Here is a 24,021-nt window from a genome sequence, read left to right on the forward strand (position 1 = left end):
GAGATTTTTCTTTTGTTCCCTGACATATCCCAAACCCTCGTACAATACCCAGCATGTAATAGGCTCTTAATAAATATTTTTAAGTAAAAAAAAATGAATACTTTATGGACCTTGTTAGCAGCTTCCTCTCTTTTTACCCTAGCAGGTAAAAAGGCAGTACCTAAAACACTAGATGTGATCATTTCTAAATGAAGTCTTAAAAATGAAAGGTCACGGGCATCTGCATGGCTCAGTCAGTTAAGCATCCGACGTTGGCTCAGGTCATGATTTCACAGTTTGTGAGTTCAAGCCCCATATTAGGCTCTGCGCTGATAGTGAGGAATCTGCTTGGGATTCTCTCTCTCCCTCTCTCTCTGCCCCTTCCCTACTCTCTCTCCCTCTCTCTCAAAAATAAATACACTTAAAAAAAATGAAAGGTCAGTCTTTCTGGCTCATACTAGAATTAGAACACAAAAGTCAATGTACTTTTGACCCAGGAGCGTTCAGACCAACTCATGGCCACATAAAATCTTGGAACCCGCAGATTGGGGATGAATGAATAAGACACAAAAATCTAAGAAAAAAACAAAATCCATTAATGTTGCTATAAGGATGGAAAATTAAACCCAGAAGATAAATGGCCTTTAAAATGAGATTATTTGGTCTGGTTGAGAGCTAACCTTTTATAGGTATAGAATCTATGAGTCATCTTTGCACAGAGGTGGCTGACCACCTGAGCTTTGTCTCTAGTGGAGACAGGACACAAAGTTCCAGGGTGACATTGTCAGATGAGAATGGAAAAAGATGAATTTAAGTTGGATGGAAAGATATGTTTGGGGTAGAAACTGTGGTCTCATAGAGATTTAGGTTACCAAGGTAAATTGTGGAATTTTAAATTATGTCAACACCAGACAACTTAATTTTTTTTTTTAATGTTTATTTTTTTTTTCATTTTTTGAGACAGAGACAGAGCATGAATGGGGGAGGGTCAGAGAGAGGGAGACACAGAATCCGAAACAGGCTCCAGGCTCTGAGCTGTCAGCACAGAGCCCGACGCGGGGCTCGAACTCACGGACCGTGAGATCGTGACCTGAGCCGATGTCGGCCGCTCAACCGACTGAGCCACCCAGGCGACCCAACACCACACAACTTAGAGGCAGAGGCTGGAGGATGTGATCTTTCAGGTTATTCACTAGCCCATGAAACTAGGAATAAAGCCAAGTTTTAATGAAATTGCATATAGCTTTGTTCTTATTTCCCTGGAATTAATATGTTAAGTGAAAACCTGCATATATGTGGTGTCTTATCAATATAGAGATCTGAAATAATTTCTCCAGGGAACAAGTAGCATTTCACTGAGTTCCTGGGGCAACAGGAAGTGAATACATAAAAAGAATTACCAGATTGAAAAGCTATTCCCCTAAACCTCTTGTAAACTCGAAGTACTACTTATAATGAGAATGTTCTTACAATTCTCTCACATGAGGCATTATTTACCTACTGGGGAGAAAATTAACTGGACATGAAAATAAATTTTGAATTAAAGAACTTCAACTTAGTTTTGTATCTCGTTTGTTACTTTATGGCTGTAAGAAATTAATATAAAATATAATAATGTCACCAAGTTAGATCCGTAGATGCTTCTGTACCCAGAGTTGTCTATAATGGGATTTGGAACATGGGGATAATCACAGTAAAAAAAAAAATATATATATATATATACCTCTCAAATTGCTTTCAGGTTGAAATAAATTCAAAAAACTGGCATGATAAAACGAAGGGCCCTGGACTGGCAGTCACAAGTCTTGCATTCAGGTTGAGGTTCCATAATAAACAAGTAGAAGTTTATATAACCTCTCTAAACTTAATTTTCTCCATCTGCAAAATAAAGGTAACACTAACATAAGAAGTTACTGCAAAAACTTTCAAATAGGTGTGTAAATGCATCTGTCTAGCAGAGAGGATACTCGATGTTGTTGGAGTGTTGTTGCATATTACTTTCTTACTTTGCTTGAAAAATTATAACTTACTTTTTAAATACTTATGTTCAGAGAAAGAGAGTGGTGGAGAGGCAGAGAGAGAGAGAGAATTCCAAGTAGGCTCCCAGCTGTTAGTGCCGAGCCTGACACGGGGCTCAATCTCATGCCTATGAGAATGTGACCTGGGCCAAAGTTGGACGGTTAACCGACTGACACACCCAGGCGCCGCACGACCTCCTTTAATAACAAGATCAGAAAAAAGTGGTAAGCAATCTGCAATTAATTTGTGGACGTTTATAGTGATGGGATCGGGGAAGGAGTTGGTTTACCCATCGAATATATATATATATGCAGGTAAATAAGTCCCAAGTTCTGTGTCTGTACCCAGTGCCTCCTGTGTCCTTATCACCCAGCCATCTATCCCAAGGCAATTTGGGGTCCAGGGAGCACCATCTTGCTGATTCCAACTCCAAAACAGCTAAAAACCAATTACAACCAAGATGGCCCCAGTTCTCTAGCTCTCTGGTGTGACCCTATTAGAGTTGAGTAATGTGACCCAAGTCCCCATTCTTGTTACGATGGAATTCTGGTGCCCTTTTTAACATGTCTGAGGCATGGCGTTAGGGATGCATTCATGTTTTCCATTGGTGTTTACTAGGGATTTCTGCCCCCACTCCATTTTCTGCACTCTGCTCCCCATCCCGTTCTCTGAGTCATTTTTTCCTCTCTCGTCTGATTTTCACTAGTATGGACATGGTCTCTTCTCTCCTGCTCCCTCAGAGAAATTCTAACACAAAGCTGTTTTGCATAACAGAGCTTAAGGATTTTTTGCATTACCAAAATTTAAGGATAACAGGAATAATTACAGCACAGAGCTGAAAACATTTGCATAGTGAATTTCACATGTTACTTTTCCTAGAAATCTATTTGTCCTCACTTCATAGAAATTTCTCACTGACTATAAAAAGGGGGGTTATAATGGAGGGTATTATGCTAAGCGAAATTAGTCAGAGAAAGACAAATATCACATGACTTCACTCATATGAGGACTTTGAGAGACAAAACAGATGAACACAAGGGAAGGGAAACAAAAATAATATGAAAACAGGGAGGGGGACAAAACATAAGAGACTCTTAAATACGGAGAACAGAGGGTTAGTGGAGGGGTTATGGGAGGGGGGATGGGCGAAATGGGTAAGGGGCATTAAGGAATCTACTTCTGAAATCATTGTTACACTATATGCTAACTAATTTGGATGTAAATTTAAAAAAATAAAATTTTTAAAAAATGCAAAAAGAAAAAAAACTGAGGGAAAAAGTGGGGGAGGGAGTTGTAGTCTGCAGCCAGGTTGCTGGGACCCCTTCTTCCCAAATCTTCTTAGACTTTCCTCTCCTTTCATCTTTTCGAGAGCCAACAACAGAGAAGCGCTAAATTCCTGCCATATTTGAACACTTGATACTCTACTTCATAGAGCTCTCTCCCATCTAGACTGACATGAGGGCCTTTGGCCTACTTTTCGTAGTCAGGAGAGCCATTAAGGTATTTTCTTAGGGGAAAAAAAAAATCTCCCTAAGGGGAATTCTTCTGGAACAAACAGCTCAAACAGGAGTGAGATTAAAAAAAAAAGAAGAGAAAAAGAAAAAAAGCTTCTTCCTACTTTGTACAATTTAGGGTAATAGTGTCCTATTATCAGATTTAGGTAGAAGGGATACACTAATCAGGCATGTGTGCCAAGGGAAAACATTGTTGCCAGGAAGGAAGAGTAGAAAGGTCATAGGTAAATGTTTTCTTTAGCTTTTGTTTTTCACGAAAAAGATAATGTTCTCCAAGGTTTTCCATTACCTCCACATACTCCAGCAATTCCGGTTATAAAAAGCACACAACTAAGCCCAATCTGGGCAGAATAGAGTGTATAGATCCCAGAAAATGGAAAGAACCACCAAGTGTCGCCCAGATAAATGAGCCCAGCTTTGCCATGTAGCTTCTGAAAGAGCCAGATAAGCCTAAGTAAACCTGGAGCATGTTGGCTCAAAACCCCCCATGTCCAAAAGCCAAAGTGGAGAAGGCAAAAGTAATTAGTAAAGTTATGGAGAACTCATTTTATTTCCTACCCTATCAGAAGTCTAAACATGGGAAAGAGATTTTAGTTAAGTGTAGGAGTTGCCAGTAAAGCTGCTTTCATGAAATACACATAAACCTTGCCAGATACATTTGCTAAGAAAATCGAATCACTCCCTCGGCCCTGGAAATGTGGCCACCTCTTTTTACATCCACCATCACCTTCCTAGTCCAAATTGATATGAACTTTCTCCTGGAGTTCCGCAATCATCTTCTATCTAATCTGTCCACATCCAAACTGGCCTCCTTCCCATCTGCTTTCCAAACCATAGCTTCTGTGAACTTCCCAAATCTTGACTATGATCATGTCAGCTCCCACCTTGCTACAAACCATTGCTTAGGAACTTCGGTGGCTTAGTATACCTATTAAGATAAAGACAAATCACCACAACGTGGTGTACAAGCCAGCCCATGGATGGTCTGACTTTCACCTTCGTCTCAAACCTCGTGCCTCCATGCTCCCCACTGATCTGTTCAGGCCACAGACCCCCTTCTTCAGTTCAGGTGATTCACCGCACTTGAGCTTGCCACAGGCTATTCTGGTAGGAACACCGTTTCTTCCTTCTTTTCCTTGTTAACTTCTCTTTTTCCTTCAGGTGTCAGCCCGTGTATCACTTTCTGAAGGAAGCCTTCCCCATTCTCCTTTAAGGATCTGCTGACATCACAGGTGCAGTGTTACATTTGTTTGGGTATTTGTTTGATAAATATCTTACCCTCTCCCAGGACTGTAAGCTTCATGAAAAGGAGACACTGTCTGATATTTTTAGCAGTGGATTCCTTTACTGAAGGAATGAATGAATGCATGGATATCAGCCCGTTAGTCAACAGACTTCTTTTTCTGTATCTAAAAAATTATGAAACTTCTCAATTTGATCACTTTTCAAATAGCCATAATGTTTTCGAGCTCTGTTATGAATGACAAGTGCTGTCAGTACAAAGATTTGCTATAATTAGGTTTATTACTATTATTATCATCATAGTTTACTGTCAATATCATTGCCTTCATAACACAGCATTTTATAACTATTCTCACATTCATTAATTAGATTTTATCCTTCAATTATTTATGAAATTTTTTTGTGAAAACAAAATGCCCTTCAAAAAAGAATATAAAAAGACTCCAGAAGTGCCATACTGTGGCTGACAGGTCACTTTAGAATGAAGAGTTGCCTATGGATCTACTTCATTAGTATTTCCAGAATGTATACACCATTTGGAAAATTAAGGCCTTGAGAAAGATCAAAACGACATTTACGATCACTTATGGAGCGACCTTTTCTAATGATAAACTCACCACATTAGATTTGGATGGTACCTTCATGGTCATTTATCCACATTCCTTAACTGCTACCCAATAAAGCTAAGCCTGGACTTCCATAAGGTCCTATGGCCAAGGCAAGCCCTGGATCTACTTTTTTCAGCTCCTCTAAAACTACCATATATCAAATTAATTCCAAACCTATTACAACCAAAGGTCCTAACTACTCATATCCCACTGTCATACAGCCAGCTGAGATGTGAAAAGCTTTCCAGGTTGTCCGGCTGGAATATTCCATATAAATGGACACTAGTCTGTGTTAATTCCAGTCTATGTTTATAAACTGGCTATGCAATACAATTCTATGAATGAAGAAAAAGATATTTTAAGATCATTTATATAAATCACTTTCTTTTAAAAGCCTTCCACCTTAAATGAGTATGCGCTGTCACGATGAAAAGGGTAAGTTCCAGTATGACCCCAAGGTCAGCTGCACACTCCCCAAGGTCAGTTCCCCTATCTGCTGTTTTCATCCATATCCACGTGCAGAACTCAATACCTATTTGATTTCACCCAGAAGAATGCATCTGCTCTAATGATGATGAGCGATGCAGCCTTTACTGAAGATACTAGAGGAGGAAGAAGGTGCCATTAACTCTTACTAGTCTCTGTGAGCAACTTAACACGTTAGCAGAAATATCACTCTCACTCTAAGTCCCTCTTCAGCAAGTTGCACCAGGGTTTTTGGATGTTTTCTTTTCCCTTTTATGGTGTGCAACCACAGATTTCCCTCTCCTCCCTTCCAAATGCTCCCATTCCTCAGCGATGTCTTATGCATTTCCCACCCGCCCATCCCCCCTTTTCTTTCAGAACTCTGTACCTGTGGCCTAGCTACTGTCTTTCATCTTTCCTATCCAAATCACCAAGGAGTTCCACAGAACATGGGGACTTCTGCTTAACAGGACCTACTTTCTTAGATGATCATTTAGGGCTTTTGTTACTGGAGTACATATATATATATTTTTCTGTTCTTTTTTTTTCCCCCCCAGAACTTTTCCCTTGGAGGAATTCTGGCAGTTAAAATTTCCCCATCCTATTAGAGTAGTAAAAATTCTTCTGGATTCTTCTCAGGGCAGCTGCTGTCATAAAGGAGTTTTCTACAGTAATTTTGTTTTTAATGAAATTTTTTTTCAATTTAAAAATTCCTCAAAGGGAAATAAAAAATAACAAAAAACCCTCTAATTCTCCCCTCCCCCCGCACCCCCCCCCCCCCAGGCCTTCCGATTCCTAGTGGCCCTTGGAAAAAAATTCACGAGGTCTCATAATTGACATACAAAACAGAAATTCCTTCCCCTTCTGAATCTTAGTCTTAGGAAATGATCGTAAGAGCTGAAAATGTAGATACACATTTTCAGAGAATCCAGAAGTAGCTTCACTTCTCATTTCTTTAACATGCTTTTCCCTTAACAAAATGATAAGGAAATGATTAGTTTATAAGGTAATACCTGTCGCTGTTAACAACACAAGGAGCAGCTGCCTTTATCCCGTTACTGAATGACTGCAGGCCATCAAGAAAAGTTCCTAACGAAACTCTGAGGAGAAAAGTCTCTTACAAACAAATGGTATGCTGGCAACCCTTGCAACTCCAAGAATCTGTTCTCATAAATGCTAACAGGACAAGAAGAGTGAATAAAATAGATAGTATCTACCAAAACAAAACTGTTCCTTTTTAGTTCTCCTCTGAGGAATTTTTAAATTATAAATTTTTTTTATTAAAAACACAGATACCTTGGAGAACCCCTTTCACAAGATACAAACGATGGCATCAGTAGTACTTTTTTTCAAAAGTAGAGGATAGGCCTCGGGAAGTTGCAAAAACCGGGAGGGGAGGGAGAATGAGTTAGTTACAAGAATAAAATCCACAGTTTCTATTTTATGCCACTTTTTTTCAAAATATTTTCAGATGTAACATTAGCTTTTAAGTGGAAATGAACAAATAATAATAATCTACGAAGGTAAGAATAAGACTTGTTCATCCTTTATCTTCTTGTAGAATAGAGTTTGATGTTGGACTATCTATACGTGTCCAAATGTTTTTTTTTTTTTTAATTTTAAAATTATTGAGATTTCAAGACATCAATTCTTTTGTGTGCTTCTGCTAATAATATTTTTATGATAATACTTTACATATAAATGAATCTTTCTCTTATTTTTCTATCTAGAAAAGTATTTTTAAACTTATTTTTACTTGTTTCTTCAAAATGTATAAGAATAAGAAGTGTAATTTTTAATTACAAAATTGAAATCCCGAATTAAGCATATGTATTTCATTCTTTTTTTATGTATAACACTCCAAACTCATAATTACGCTTTGCATATTTTGAAAAACATTCATTTCAGCCGTCTCGTGGTATAACATTACTTCACAGCACCAAAAAACCTGAATGGGCCAAATTCGTTAATCAAGAAGGATAGCTAATTTGAACTGAGTCCTAACGGCTTCAATATTCTATCCTCTGTAGCAACATAGAGTCATTCCTATTTAATTAGGTGAGCCAATGCATTTGCAAAACAATTAAGAATGCAATTTAAATGTAGGGGGTTAGTAAACATCTAGGGATTCATTCATTATGACCTCGTGTTAAGTTTACTTTGTAAAGCAGCATAACATGATTCACTTAGAACGATAGCATAGAGACCCTTTTTTATCCATAGACCTTATACATTATATGTGCCTTCCATGCTTACACGGATTCTGTTTATTTCACTGCCTTTCAAAACTACAGTTTGAGTGAGTTAATAAATTACAGCCACAGCAGCAATTCCAGGAGTGACCGGCAAGCCCCGAGTGGCTGCAAGGAGGGAGGTAGAGGAGATACGAGCAACATGCAGCTGTCAGCATGTCCCAGCAGCACTAATCTGTAACCCACCTGCTGACCCGGTGCTGGGATTTTCCTCAGGAGAAACAACCATCATCTGACTTGAATCAAACTATTTAAAGTATGTGTTGTTCTAAACCAGGGGAGGGAGCGGGAAACCAGCCTACCACAAACATCTAAGCACTGGACTCATTTGGAGACAGATGTTTATGTAAACTCCCAGGTCGAAATGCTAACTCCCAGTGAATTAACCTATGATGCCACCTAGCCCCTCATATTGATTAGTCATTATTTTTACCCGATGAAATCAGAATATGGGTCCAGAGGCCACACACTTTCATACCGTGAGAAAATTCAAACGTCTTCTTGTTCTCAAATGCTTTCCAGCCTACTACTAGTGTCTGAATATTCGGGGGGTGGGTGGGAAGGCATTGTTTTCAAATGACAACCGAAATGGACATTTGAAATCAGGTCATGTCTCTGAGCCAGATAACAAAGTTACAAAGTTAGAACAATGATCCGTGAAGGGTGACTCTGAATTTAAACACAAAATAACTTCATATTGTTATTAGACACTTAATACATATCACAAATATAGATCACAATATGCCATCCTGGATGAATGGGCATGTTTTATTTCTTTGTTTCATTATATTAAATTTAGAAGTAGATGAAAACAATTTTCTTTAGAAATGAAGAACTAGCTAAGAGAAACTGAATAAAGGCTGAGAAACTTACCCAACATCCGTGATGAACGACAAATATGTATAGAGAAGAAAATCTTACACTGCCCTTAAAGCACAATGTCATATACCCTTAGATGATCAGTTTATAACCTAAATCTCTGGAGTGTCACTCCTCGTGTTTTGCAAGTCAACTTTAGAAACATTGCCTATCTTTCATACCAATAATACTCCCTTCAACATTTTGGCTTACTACCAACCATTGTTTGTTTGGTTAGGCAATAGCAAACATAATCTAGGAAACAGAACATATCTAATGTTACAGTACCATTATACCTTCACATAACATCATTATCAGTTCTATCAGCAATTAATTACTCATTGTCTATAGTCCTACACATAAAGCTAATGCCTACATGGCTACAGACATCATATTTCTACATGTACACACTGGAATGCGTGTGTTTGTGTTTACATAAATGCCTCACTCACCCAAACTGGCCTTATGAAGCAGCCTTGTCTACTTAGACTAGAGTCAAGAGCCCAAAAAGAAGCCACTGGACTGTAAATTATATAAGTCCAGGAATTTTGTCTTATTGTCCATTGCTGTATTTTTCTAGAACCCAGAATAGATTCTGGCATGAGATAGGAAATTGCTAAATGTTTGTTAAATAAATGAATGTTACATTGCCTATGCACAAAAGGTCATGCATTTTGCTCATAGGAGTGCCCTAGGCCCAAATCTGGAGACTGCTTGTCTTATGCAACATTTTAGCGAGCTTGGTTTCCCGGTTTCCCAGGCCACCAAAAATAAAATGCAGCAAATTACAAGGGCACGGGGGAGTACTGCTAGAAGCATACTCAACATAATGAAAAATGAAAGCTGACGTCCTATATCCAGAGAAAGAGGCAGAAAACCCATAAAATTTAGCTACAAGTCCTCAAAAAAAAAAAAAAAATGTATGTGTAACATTTGAATTCCTCAGTGTTCCAATATGTATATAATTTTGCCATGTTTTATGTGTCCAAACACAATCTAAGTTTGCTTTGGTGTGTTTCTGAACATTATGTAAATGGAATCACATTGTATGAAGCCTTCCGAGACTGGCTCTTATCATTCAAAATTATTTTTGAGATTCATCTACTCTGATGTGCCGAGTTTGTTGATCTTCACCACATATGAAGAGATAACAATTTGTCCATTCTAATGCCAATAGACATTAACCCCTCTTGCCAATTCTTTGCCTTCACAACCAATGTTATGGGGAACATTCCTATATGTACCTGCTGCACACACACGAATCAAGAGCTCCAAGGTTTTTGCCTAGAAGTGGAACAGCTGGATTGCAGGGGATACATATTTTCAGTTTTCTTAGAGACTACCAAATCGATTTTCTAAAAGCTTATACCCTTCTACGATCATACCAGCAGCTGAGTGTTCAAAACTCCACATTCTTGTCAACATTTTTGTATTTACCCATTTTTTTTTTTTTATTAACCAATCTGTGGGTATGGAATAGTATCTCATTGTGTTTTATTTCTCAGGTTCTTAATGATGTTGGGCATCTTTTCAGACACATATTAACCGTTTTTCTTTCCTCTTGGCAATATGCTCCTTAATGTATTTTGTATACTTTTATTCTAAGTACCGAAACTCACTTTGGTTGATTCATAGGAGTTCTTTAAAATGCTCCATATTAATCCTTGGTCATTTCTCTTGTTTTTACAAACTACGGCCTTTCTTTTCATTTTTCAAAGCAGCATTTATAAATAGAAGTTGTTAGTTTCTGTAAAGTACAATTGACCATATGCATGCCTTCATGGTATGCTATCTCTTTATCCAGTTTCATTACTTATCTAAAGTCGTTTTTTCCTTCTAAATATTTTAGACTTTCCTTTTACATTAAGACATTGGCCCATCTAGAGTTGTTTTCTTATACATAGTATGAAAGAGACTTCATAGGATTTTTAAATAAACTTTCATTTTAGAATAGTTTTAAATTTACAGAGAGGCTTCAGAGATAATACAGGGTTCTCCATAAAGCCCACACCCAGTTTCCTCTTTTGTTAAAATCTTTAATCTGTAAACTTCTGTAACAATAAATGTACCAATATTAATATTTGTTATTCACTCATGTCCATATTTCATTCAGATTTATTTAGTTTTTACCCGATATTCTTTTTCTGTTCCAGAATCCCATCCGGGATGCCACATTACCTTTGGACGTGGGTCCTCCTTAGGCCGCTCTAGACTGTGACAATTTCTCAGACTGTCCTTGATCTTGACAGTTTTGAGGGGTGTTGGTCAACTATTTTGTAGACTGTTTCTCCGTTTGGATTGGTCCAATGTCTTTGGCATGATTAGTCTGGGGTTGTGGGTTTTGAGGAGGATGAACACAGGGAAAGCGCCACTCTCCTCACATACTATCAGGAGTACAGGCCACTAACATGACTTCCGCTATAGATAAGTGATCGCAGAGGTAGTGTTTGCCAGTTTTCCCACTGTGAAGTTACCTTTTTTTCCTCCTTCCCAGACTGTACTCATTGGAAGAAAATCACCATGTGCAGCCTGCACCGAAGGGTGGGATCTATGCTCCACCACCTTGATGGAGAAGTGGCTGCATAAGTTATTCGGAATTTTTCCCTATGAGAGATGTGTCTACTCTCACCCAACTGACATATTTATTCAATTATTTCTATCATTGTGGGTTCAAATTGTGGGTTCACGGGCATTTTATTTTATACTTTGGATTATAACATAATACTACGTTATTACATTTTTTGTACTCAAATTATGAGTACAAATTATTCCATATCTGGCAATTGAGAGTTCTTTCAGTTAACTGTGGTTTGGTGTCTCTCATCTCAATTTTTTTTTTTCTTTAATGTTTATTTCTTTTTGAGAGAAGGAGAGAGAGAGAGACCACAAGCCAGGGAGGGGCAAAAAGAGAAGAAGACAAAAAATCCAAAGCAGGCTCCCGGCTCTGAGCTGTCAGCACAGATCCTAACACGGGGCTTGAACTCACAGACTGTGAGATCATGACCTGAGCCAAAGTTAGACGCTTAACCGACTGAGACACCCAGGCTCCCCTCTCATTAATTTTTTAAAGTTCTCTTCCATTATTACTTCAGATATTTCTTTTATCCAGTTTTCTCTCTCTCTCTCTCTCTCTCTCTCTCTTTCTCTCTCACTCACTCACTTTCTGGTATGCCAATTGTGCTTATGTTACACCTGTTGATATTGCCCCACAGTTCTTGAGGTTTCTGTTTTTCTGAGTTTTTTCCCCTCATTATTTTCTCTCCTTGTGTTATAACATGGGAAGTCTCTATTAACCTATCTTTAAGTTTACTTATTCTTTCCTTGGCTGAATCTTGCATATCCCTTTCATTATTTCTTAGGGTTTCCACCTCTGTGCTTAGATTATTCATCTGATACTGTAAAGTGTGGGGGATGAGGAGAGTTCCATAATAATTTTCTGATTAAGTCTCAGTCTTTTAGTAGACTGTGTCTCCAGCCTGTAGCCTTCACGAAAGTCTCTGTCTCTACTCCAGTGCTGTAGATTTTTCCCCCTCAGTCCTTTCTCTGGATGCAATATTCACAGTCTGTTTCTTTGAAGCATTTCCTGTGTTGACTATGTTTCCTTTTTTTCCTCATAGGTAATACAGAAAGGCTGGTGGAGGTAAGAGTGGGGAGGAATTCTTTCCATCATCTAGGAGAAGGCTTCAGAATTGTGTTCTGGCAAAATGACCTTTGACCTGGAGAGTAGGCCCTTGATATGGAAAAGCTGGAGACACGGTAGTTTCACGATAGTTATTTTTCCCCATCCTTCCGCCAGTGCCGTGAGGGGATCTTTCTCACATAATTACTTTGAGAACCTTGTGGGTTTCTTGGAGGGCAAGTCCACAGCAAAAGTGCCCCTACCTCCAAAGACTGCAGCACCCACGCCCACCCCAAGAAGGTTTTCACTCCAAAGCTCATCTAAACTCAGCTTCTAGCAATTCAAAAAATTTACCATTTACGTATTCCTACAAGTTCATGGCTCTCATGACTTTGGCTCTAGGTCATTAGATCTCAATGGCTGTAACCCTTTGGATGCATCTGTGTCTCCAGATTTCAAGGCAGCTATTAACCCTACAATCTCATTTCTCTGATCCGTCCAAGGAACTGATTTTCCGTTTGCTCTGCTATTTCTTATTCTAAGGATGAGAATGATGACGTCCAAGCACATTACATGTCAGTGCTGAAACCACAAGTCATCCGTAGATTTTTTGAGTGTGTGGTAAAGAACACACAACATAAAATTTATCACTTTAAGCATTTTTTTTTTTATGTCTGGAGTACAGTAGTGTTGACTATAGTGTTATCTATATAATTAACGATAACTATATTGTTATGCATCAAATTTCTAGAATATTTTCATTTTGTAAATCTGAAACTCTGTATTTATTCAACAACCACTCCCCATTCTCTTTCCCCCCAGGCCCTATCTTTAGGACAACTGCCATGCTACTTTCCTTTTCTAAGAGTTTGACTACGCTAGGTACTTTGTATATAGGTGGAAGCATGAAGTATTTGCCTTTTCATAACTGATTTACATCACTTATAATGTCCTCAAGGTGTATCCATGTTGTAGCATATGACAAGATTTCCTTCTTTTTAAAACTTGAATAATATATATACACCATGTGGTAGAATATTATACACACACACACACACACATCACATTTCTTTATCCATTTCCCTTTAATGGACAGTTCCTACCAATATTGTGCAATTCCAATTTCTCCCCATCCTTACCAATACGTGTTATTTTCCATTTTTATGATAGTGGCCACTCTAAGGGGTATGACACAATGTCTCATTGTGATTTTGATTTGCATTTCAAGGAGAACTACTGATGCTGAGCATTATTTATGTATGTTTGTTGGCCATTTGTATAACTTTTTTTTAAGAAGTATCTGAGTCTTTTGCCCATGTTTTAATTGCATTGTTGGTGGTGGGGGTGGGGGTGCTGTTGTTGTTGTCAGATTGAAGGATGTCTTTATATTTTCTGGGTATTAATCCCTTACCAAATATATGGTTTGTAAATATTTTCTCTTATTCCATAGGTTGCCTTTTCACTCTGCTATTTTTTGTTTGTTTGTTTGCTTGTTTGTTGTCTGCAGAGAAGTTTTAAAGTTCAATCTAGTCCTATTTGTCTATTTTACTTTTGTTGTCTATGTTTTTGGTATCTTCTAGGAAATCAATGCCGAATTCAATGTTATGAAGTTTTCCCCTATATTCTCATCTAGAAGTTTTATAGTTTAAGGTCTTATATTTAGGATCTTAATCCAATTTGAGTTAGATTTTATATATGGTGTAATAAAAGGGTCCAACTTTTTCCTTTGCATGTGAATATCCAGGTTTCCCAACATCCTTTGTCAAAAAGCCTATCTTTTCCTCATTGAGTAGCCTTGAACTCCTTGTCAAAGACCATTTTGATGATATACATGAAAGTTTATTTCTGGGCTCTCTATTCTATTTTATTGTCCTAGATGTCTGTCTTTATGCCAGTACCATACGGTTTTAATTACTAAAGCTCTGTAGTACATTTTGAAATCCAAAGTATGAGGCCTCAAGATTTGGTTTTCTTTCTCAAGATTATTTTGGCTATTTGAGGTCCTTTGAAATTCTATAAGAATTTCAGAATTTTTTCAATTTTCAAGAAAGTGCCATTGTGATTTTGATAGTTACTGCTTTGAATCTGTGGATTATTTGGGATAGTATGGACATTTTAAAAATATTAAGTCTTGGGGCGCCTGGGTGGCTCAGTCGGTTGAGCGTCTGACTTGAGCTCAGGTCATGATCTCACAGTTTGTGAGTTCAAGCCCCCCGTCAGGCTCTGTGCTAACAGCTTGGAGCCTGGAGCCTGCTTCGGATTCTGTGTCTCCCCCTGTCTCTGCCCCTCTCATGTTCATGCTCTGTCTCTCTCTATCTCTCAATAATGAATAAACTTTAAAAAAAAATAAAAAAAATAAAATAAAAATATCAAGTCTTCCAGTCCATGAACATAAGAAGTTTTTCCATTTTTTTGTGTCTTTAATTTCTTTCAGCAATGTTTTGTAGTTTTCAGTATACACCTCCTTGGCTATGTTTATTCCTTAGTATTTTATTATTTTTAATGCTGTTATAAATGGTATTGTTTCCATAATTTCCTTTTTGGATTGTTAATTGTTAACAATCAGGTTTTGTAGCCTGAAATTTTGCTTAATTTGTTTTAGTTCTGTGTGTGTCTGTGTGTGTGTGTAAAGTCTTTAGGATTTTCTACATATATGATTAGATTGTCTGCAGACAAACATAATTTTACTTTTCTATTCCAATTTGGATGTCTTTTATTTCCTTTTCTTGCCTGATGGCTGTGGCTAAGATTTTCTATACTATGCTAAATAGAAGTGATGAAAAGTGGGCATCCTTGCCTTGTTCCTGATCTCAGAGGGGAAATTTTTCCATTTTTCACCATTGAATATGATGTGAGCTATGGGCTTCTCATACATGACCCTTTTTATATTAAGGTGATTCTCTTCTATTCCTAGGTTGTAGACTTTTTCAATAAGGAAAGTGCATTGAATTTTGCCAAATGCCTTTTCTGCCTCAATTGAGATTATCACCTGATTTTTATTTTTTATTCTGTTAATATGGTGTATTGTATTCATTGATTTCCATGTGTTTAACTATCCTTGCATTCCAGGGATGAATCCTGTTTGATCATGGTGTGTGATCCTTTCAATGTATTGTTGAATTTGTCTTGCTAGTACTTTACTGAGAATTTTTGCGTCAATATTTATTAGAGACATTGGTCTCAAGTTTTCTTTTCTTGTAAGTCTTTCTCTAATTTTGGTATCAAGATAATGCTGGCCTCATAGAGTGAAATTGAAAGTATTACTTCATATTCAATTTTTTGGAAGAGTTCGAGAAGAACCGTTGTTATTTCTTTAAATGTTCGGTAGAGTTTTCCAGCAAAGCTATCCGGCCCTGGGCGTTTCATTGTCAGGAGGTTTTGGATTACTGATTCAACATCCTTACCAGTTACAAATTTGTTCAGATGTTGTATTTCTTCATGATTCCATCTGGGTAGTTTGTGTGTTTGTGGAAACGTATTCATTTCTTCTATGCTGTCCTATTTGTTGGTATAACTCTATAGGTTTTTAAAACTAATATTATGTTACTGCTAATATATGAAACTATTTGTATCATTGGCTTTTTCATCAGCATTTTATTGCATTTTTTTTACAATTTATTAATACCTAATAGGTGAAAAAAGTTGTAATTTGTAGCATTACTTTAAGCAAATGTGAACCTCTTTTCCCCTCTATACTGGTTTTTAATGTCTTAAATGTAAGCCATCACTTTGAATAGAGTAAGAAAATATATGGTAGTGGTAGGATGATATGCTAGGTGATAGCTTTCAAACATGGCTTGAAAAAAAAATTTTTTTTTAAGTATCAGATATTTCCTGATGCATCACCACCAAATATACTTTCCCTAGAATGCGTTTCCAAGTTATAAATGGAGCAGGAAAAAAATGCTTTTGACACGAAAAAATTATGGCATAAGTGTGGCAGATAACAACAATCAAATGTATCCATATACATTTAATTTGCTTATAAATTATAGACATTTAAAAGTTAATACATATTAAACCCAATGTCTCTAACCGCCATGCACTTTTTTTAGGAGTCAAAAGCCTTAATTAGACAATAATATTAGGAATGGAGTCACCGTGGGCCATGCCCAAAGTAAATATGCCACAATCTTTAAAATGCTAGGTTTACACACATAAATAAATATGCATACGCATACACAGAAAGAGAGGAAAGAAAGTAGAAAGCACATCTTAAAATGCAGATATTTTATAAATTAAAAATATACCTCCAGGCTTAAAGGAAATTCCTAGCTATAGTGGCATGAAGAAATCGGAGAATCTTTCTTCATAAAACGTGTATAAGCTGGACAAAACTGGCATAAACAACCATGTCAGAGGTCTGGAAAGTGACCAAAAGCAGACAACAAATTGGGAAGCATATATTCATGAAAAACTGCTAGAGCTTTGGGTAGAAGCAGCTTTAGTCAGTGACCTTCTTGCCTGGAGATGTGCCTATTTTTGCCTTCTTCCCTTGCTCATTTGGTGACCAAAGCAGAGCTGGGCAGAAAGTCAGCAGCTTTGCTACCAGAAAGAAATTTGCTTTGGGACAGGGGAAAACTCATGACTGTGGCAAACAACATAAAGAATAAATGAGAAAAAAACCACATCTCTACTAGCTTGAGGCTGTGGTCCTGTTTGGGGCAAGCAATGAATAGACAGAAATTATATGGAGACATCCTGGGAAAGAGAGCACTGTTTATAGACTAGATAAGTCCTCTACATGCTCATGGTTGGCTGGGAAACCACAAGTATACAAAAGGGAAACCTGAGAGAGCCCAGTTAGAAATTAAAACCACGGGTGACTCGTGAACGTGCTCCCCAAACCACACGCATGGTGATTGCCAGAAGGTGGATATTTTATGGGCTGACAGTGTCTGAGTATAAACTCTAGTTGAATTATTGTCTCTCCCCTAAGTTGTGCAGATACAGGGGTACCACCTATGAAGCCAGCCTAAAAAAATCAAAGTAAGAATAAAAAACTAAGCAGGGACACTAGTAGATGCCTATAGGGAGAGAGATTTTACATTGTTAGCCCAGACAAAGTACAAAGAGGAAAAAAAAAATCAGAAAAGTAAATCAAAATCCAGAGTTGCTACAATTACAGTATATAAAATGTCAAGTTTGTGGCCAAAAAATACAAGATAATCGAAGAAAATTTGATCTATGCATGGGGGGGTAGGAGGGATATAGTTAATAAAACCTAATTCTGAGTGGGCACAAACACCGAGTTTAATTCATGCACAATGAATTAAAGTAAACTATCAGAATAATGCTCCAACAAATAGGGAATCTTAGTAGAGAAATGTGCACTACAAAAAAAAAAGGGGGGGGGCAATTGGAAACCTAAGAATTGAAAATATAATAATTAAAACAAAACATGCCTAACATGGACTCAAGAGCAAATTAGAAACGACAGAAGAGTCAATGAACTTGAAGACAGATTAATAGATATTATTCAGCCTGAAATAGAAATAGAAAAAAAAAACACTGAAGACAAATAAATAGAGCATCAGAGACTAACTGGTGATCCCAAGCATAATAATATTCCTGTAATAGAATTCTTAAAAGCATAGGAGAGAAAGAAAAAGGCAGAAATCCCTATCAAAATCACAGCTGGTTTACTGAAAAAAATTGACAACATAATCCTAAAAATTATATGGAAATGCAAAGCAATTAAAACAGCCAAATCAGTTTTTAAAAAGAACAAAATTGGAGAACTTATACTAAGTGATTTTAAAACTTTGGAGAAAGCTATAATAATCAGGACAATGTGGTACTGGCCTAAGGATAGACATATCAATCATTGCAACTAAATAGACCGAAATAAACCCTTACTCCTGTCAACTGATTTTTGACAAAGCTATCAAGACAATTCAATGAATGAGGTGCTGTCTTTTCAACAATTAGTGTTGAAACAACCGGATATGCATATGTTAAAAAATTAATTTAGACCCTTTACTCACCCCATACACAAAAAGTAATTTAAAATATAAGAAAGGTGCCTGGGTGTCTTAGTCAGTAAGGTGTCCAACTTCGGCTCAGGTCATGATCTCACGGTTCATGGGTTCAAGCCCCCATGTCGGGCTCTGTGCTGGCAGCTCGGAGCCTGGAACCTGCTTTGGATTCTGTGTCTCCCTCTCTCTCTGCCCTTCCGCTGTTCACACTCTGTCTCTTTCTCTCTCTCAAAAATAAATAAACATTAATCTTTTTAAACATATGAGCTAAAGCTATAAATATTATAAAATAAGATGTAAGAGATAATTTTTGTGACTTGTTAAGCAAAGATTTTTTAGATATGATACCAAAAGCATAATCCATAAAGAAAAACATAATAAATAATGACATTATCAATAAAAACCTTTTTCAAAAAGCATCATCGAAAATGAAAAAACAGGCCACAGACTGGGAGAAAATATTTGCAAATCATATGTTTTATAAAAAAAAAATGTACAAAGAATACATACAGAATTCTTCCGATTCAATCATACTAAGATAAAAATTTGAAAAAATGAAAAAAGGTTTGAATAGATATTTTAACAAAGAAGACATTCAAATGGCTAATTAGCTCATGAAGAGATGCTCAATATCATTAGTCATTAGGGAAATGCAAATTAAAACCACAAAGGCTTATACTACACATTTACTAGAATGGCTATAATCCAACAGACTGATAATACCAAGCATTGATGAGAGTGTGAAAAAAATAAGATCCCTCATACATTGTTGGTAGAAATGTAAAAAAAAAAAAAAAAAAAAAAAAAAAAAGGCACAGACACATCAGAAAGTAACTGGGTAGTTTCTTAAATAGCTAAACACACTTACCATATAACCTCACAGTTCCACTCTTAGATATTTGTCCAAGAGTATTGAAAACACATGTCTATACAAATACTTGCATATGAATGTGCTTCGCAGCACTTTTGATAATAACCCAAAACTGGAAGCCATTCAGGAGTTCATCATCTAGTGAATGGATTAACAAAATGTGAGCTATCTTTACAATGGAATATTATTCAGTGATAAAAATGAATAAACATTGATACATCTACAATATAAATAAGCCTACAAACCATTATGCTAATTGAAAGTCACACACCAGACTATATATTGTAAGATTCCTTTCATATTACTTTTCTCAAAAAAAGGCAAAACTATGGAGACAGAAGCAGATAGTGATTGCCTAGGGCTATATTTTTGGAGCAGGGATTGGCAATTTAAGGACCCATGGAAACTTTTTGTTTGTGGTGGTAGAAATGTTTTGAGACTGGATTGTTTTTGAGATGGTTACAAGTCATAAGATTTCTAAAAGTTGTTAAACTACTACAGTGTTTAAAGTACTACAGTGGTTAAATTGTATGATACAAAATTACACTTCAGTAACACAATATATGTATATACAGTTGATCCTTTAACAGCCCTGAGTTACGACCCCCCTCACACCCAAAAATCTACTAACTTTTGACTCCTCAAAAACTTAACCACTAACAGCCTACTGTTGACCAGAGGCCTTATTGATAACAAAAACAGTCAGCAAACATAGATTTTATATGTTATACGTATTATTACATACTGTATTCTTACCACAAAGTAAGCTAGAGAAAATTTCTTTACGAAAATATTAAAAGAAAATACATTTACAGTACTGTACTATCGTTATCAAAAAAAGATCTGCATGGGCATTTGGGTGGCTCAGTTGGTTAAGTGTCTGACTCTTGGTTTCGGCTCAGGTCATGATCTCACTGTTGGTGAGTTTGAGCCCCACATTGAGCCCCGAGCTGAAAATGCAGAGTCTGCTTGGGATTCTTTCTTCTCTCTCCCTCTCTCTCTCTGCCCCCCCATGGTTCTCTCACAAAATAATAAATAAATAAATAAATAAATAAATAAACACACAAACGAACAAAACAAGATCTGCACATGACTAGACTTAAGCAGTTCAAACTTATGTTGTGCAAGGGTCAACTATATATGAATATTTGTATTTTACTACTGCCTTTTCTGTTATCACATTACTTAAGGTCAATCAAAGAGATTCTCTCTCAGTTCTTCCAATTTTTAACATTTCCCACCGCCCTCCACTTCCAGTCCATCTCAAGCACCATGAAAGATTTGTGACAATATCCCTATTCTTTTTCATGTCCCTCCTGGTTGGTCCACTTCATCTGCTTTAAAGTTGAGGCATTTTTCTTTGCGGAAGAAAAAGATTCCCCTACTAGCTGAGTCCAAGTTGAATATTACTATTTTTTCATATAATTTTTTCACTTGATATTTGTGGTATCAGATTATCACAGACTTGATAAGGACTTTAAGAAGTATTGTCTAACTTATCTGCAAACAATAAGCGTTAGTGAGTACCAGAGGTTATATTAAAACCTGAGTCTGGATGACTGCATCTTCCTTGCCCTTAACTATTATTTCACAATGCTTTACTCGTTTTCCTCTTTCCCAGGTTTTGCCATGGCCCCACTTGTATTCTTCCATACCACAATGGAGATGAGAGAGGAACTTTTTACTTTACAATCCCCCAACTATATAGTCTTAGGACCTGCAAACAGTAGAAAATAGCTCTGAGCTCTCATTTTTTAACACAACTGAAAATAAGTATCTTTAGATTTGAGTTGTTTTGCTCAAGGCCAAATTTAACCTGGGTGGGTGAATTACTGATGAAAGGTAACTTTTGTGAACGCCACAAATTGATCACAACTTCAGTGGTAATTAAGAATGACTAGGATAATATTTTATTGATTTACAAATTTACCTTATTTTGTGATTCACAAAGCAATTTCTCATGCAATTTTATTAATGTTTCATAAGCATCCTGTGAAGTAGTTATAATCAGCCTGGGTTTACACGCAGAAATAATAAATTTAACATCCAAAGATGCAGGGCACCTGGGTGGCTCAGTCAGTTAAGCGTTGGACTCTTGATTCCAGCTCAGGTCATGATTTCATGGTTCATGAGATTGAGCCCTGCATTGGGCTCCATGCTGACAGTGCAGAGCCTGCTTGGGATTCTCTCTCTCCCTCTCTCTCTGCCCCTCCCCTACTCATGCTATCTCTCTCTCTCTCTCTCTCTCTCTCTCAAATAAATAAATAAATAAACATTAAAAACAATCCACAGACACATACAAGTAAATGGTAGCTTTGTCTCCTAACTCCAAATTCACTCTTCTTAAAATTAAACCATTAGACTGATTCATTGTTTCTCATTGAAAAATTGGGTAAATCACATTGGCTCTCTTCCCTCCTGGAAATATAAAGAGGGTTGAAATAGCTCTGTTTTCCAGTGCAAAGCCAAATTTTGACAAGCAGAGAGGCGTTTATTCTGGAACATTTAGTGAAGCCTGTGTTCGTGGTCCCACACACAGGAGCATGATCAACAGAGACCCAGCAGTATCTGGTTACTCCAAGTAGAATATGTTGACCAAATGCTATCATCTTAATGGATCTGTGAACATTTCCTAACATGGAAATATATCATCTTGATAGATCTGTGAACATTTCCTACCATGTTATAAGATCGAGAGGTCTCTTGGGAATACTGTTTATCTCCAAACCAATGAATTTCAAATGTGAAATTTAGCATGCACTGTACTTTCTTATTAAAAACAAATACAAGGCAAGTCTTCCAACTGAGAAAGGCAATTAGCAAATTAGTAATCACGACCTGCTATGCACTGATTATTTGTCTGCACTAATATTCTAGTCTTCTTTAGAGAAGCTACCTGTCAGTCAATAAATATGTATTTGATTATAACTTTTCTCCAGTTGAATGGCCAATCTGTGCTTTGTAGGAACCTGTAAAATCCATTATTTGATTGCATCCTTTCAACAGGAATGGCCATGCCAAAACACAGTCAGAGAGGTAGATTTCTTCTTGGATTAGGAAATTCTGGGTCAAGAAGTTTGAGTTATTTGCTCAAGTGCTTATACTTCTCAGAAGAGGCATGAATTAGTGAAGTTTTCACCTGACAGTTATAATTAAGGAATGATGTATTAGTTAAGCTACCAAATGATTTTTCTATAAAATAAAAATCAAAGCAGGACATTGAATAATGAAGCTGAAAGCCAGTTTTCCTTGTATGGACATTATTTTAATTACTTGTTTTATTTATTTATTATTATTAATAGCTCTATAAATGGGGAGATTGATATGTGTTAAATACTGCGCGATACATTCTACTTGCAATATTTCACATGAATCTTTTGTATGAAAGATTATAAAAGTATGTTCATCTCCATTTTATTTTATTTTTTTAAACATTTGTTTTTAACATTTATTTTTGAGAGAGAGAGTGAGAGACAGAGTGCGAGTGGGGGAGGGGCAGAGAGAGAGACGGAGACACAAAGAAGCTGAAGCAGGCTCCAGGCTCTGAGCTGTCAGTACAGAGCCTGATGTGGGGTTTGAACTCATGAACCGTGAGATCATGACCCGAGCTGAAGTCAGACGCTTAACCCACTGAGCCACCCAGGCGCCCCTGTTCATCCCCATTTTCAATATGTTACCTAAGATTGGGGGGTTGGGGTGGAGAGGCTTGTCTAAAATCACATGAGCAGTAAAAGAGTAAAGTCAGGATTGAAATTCAAGTATTTCAGATTCCAAAGAACTTACTTCTAGCCGGTAAGTTATAATAGAGCAAACACCAGATTTTAAAACACCACACACACCTATGTGCAACGAATATATGCATGTCCCATCCACATACACTTGTGCACATGTATGCACACGTATCTATAAACAACTTATAAGTGTCAATTGTTGCGTGTGTGAACTGCCTTTTCTTCCTGCTGTCCTACTCCCCAAACAGGCGTAGCTATTTTGGAATTATAATGGCTTCACTCTATGAGAGCCATGATACAAGCGACTGCAAAGACGCTAAAGGAGTTATTTCATTCCACAGAGACCATATTATGCATGTTATGAATGTTTAAGACAGAGTGCACAGTCTGTCGTGTCAACTTTCATCTACTTCAATGACAGATTATTTTTCTTCCAGCACTAGTGGTTTGAATATATCAGCTACCAAAAGAGGGGACATTTTTCTTGGAGTTCAAACACACACAAAAATCGTGAATTTAAGTAGCATTAAAACTCTGACTCCAACTCACAAAGCAAAGAAATGCAGCATCTCACCAAACAATTCAGAGAGCATCAGAGTCCTTAGTTCACCCCTCGCTAATACCAGCTACACACAACACACAGAAACCCTCATGTATTGAGTATTACTGTGTGCCAGATGCTATGTTAAGTACTCTACGTGGATGATCTCATTTACTCTTCGCTGTAACCCTATGAGATATGAATGATTACTGTTTCCTTTTTCGGTATGAAGTAACTGAAGCTATGGAAGGTCAAGTTAAGTTGTTCTAAGGCGCTCAGCTAGCAAGAGACAGGGCTGGGGTTCCAACTCTGGTTCCAGAAACTGAGCTCATAATCTCTGCATA

The sequence above is a fragment of the Panthera pardus genome, unplaced genomic scaffold, assembly GCF_024362965.1.
Source record: "Panthera pardus isolate Hobbes unplaced genomic scaffold, ASM2436296v1 HiC_scaffold_17, whole genome shotgun sequence".
Classification (NCBI taxonomy): domain Eukaryota; kingdom Metazoa; phylum Chordata; class Mammalia; order Carnivora; family Felidae; genus Panthera; species Panthera pardus.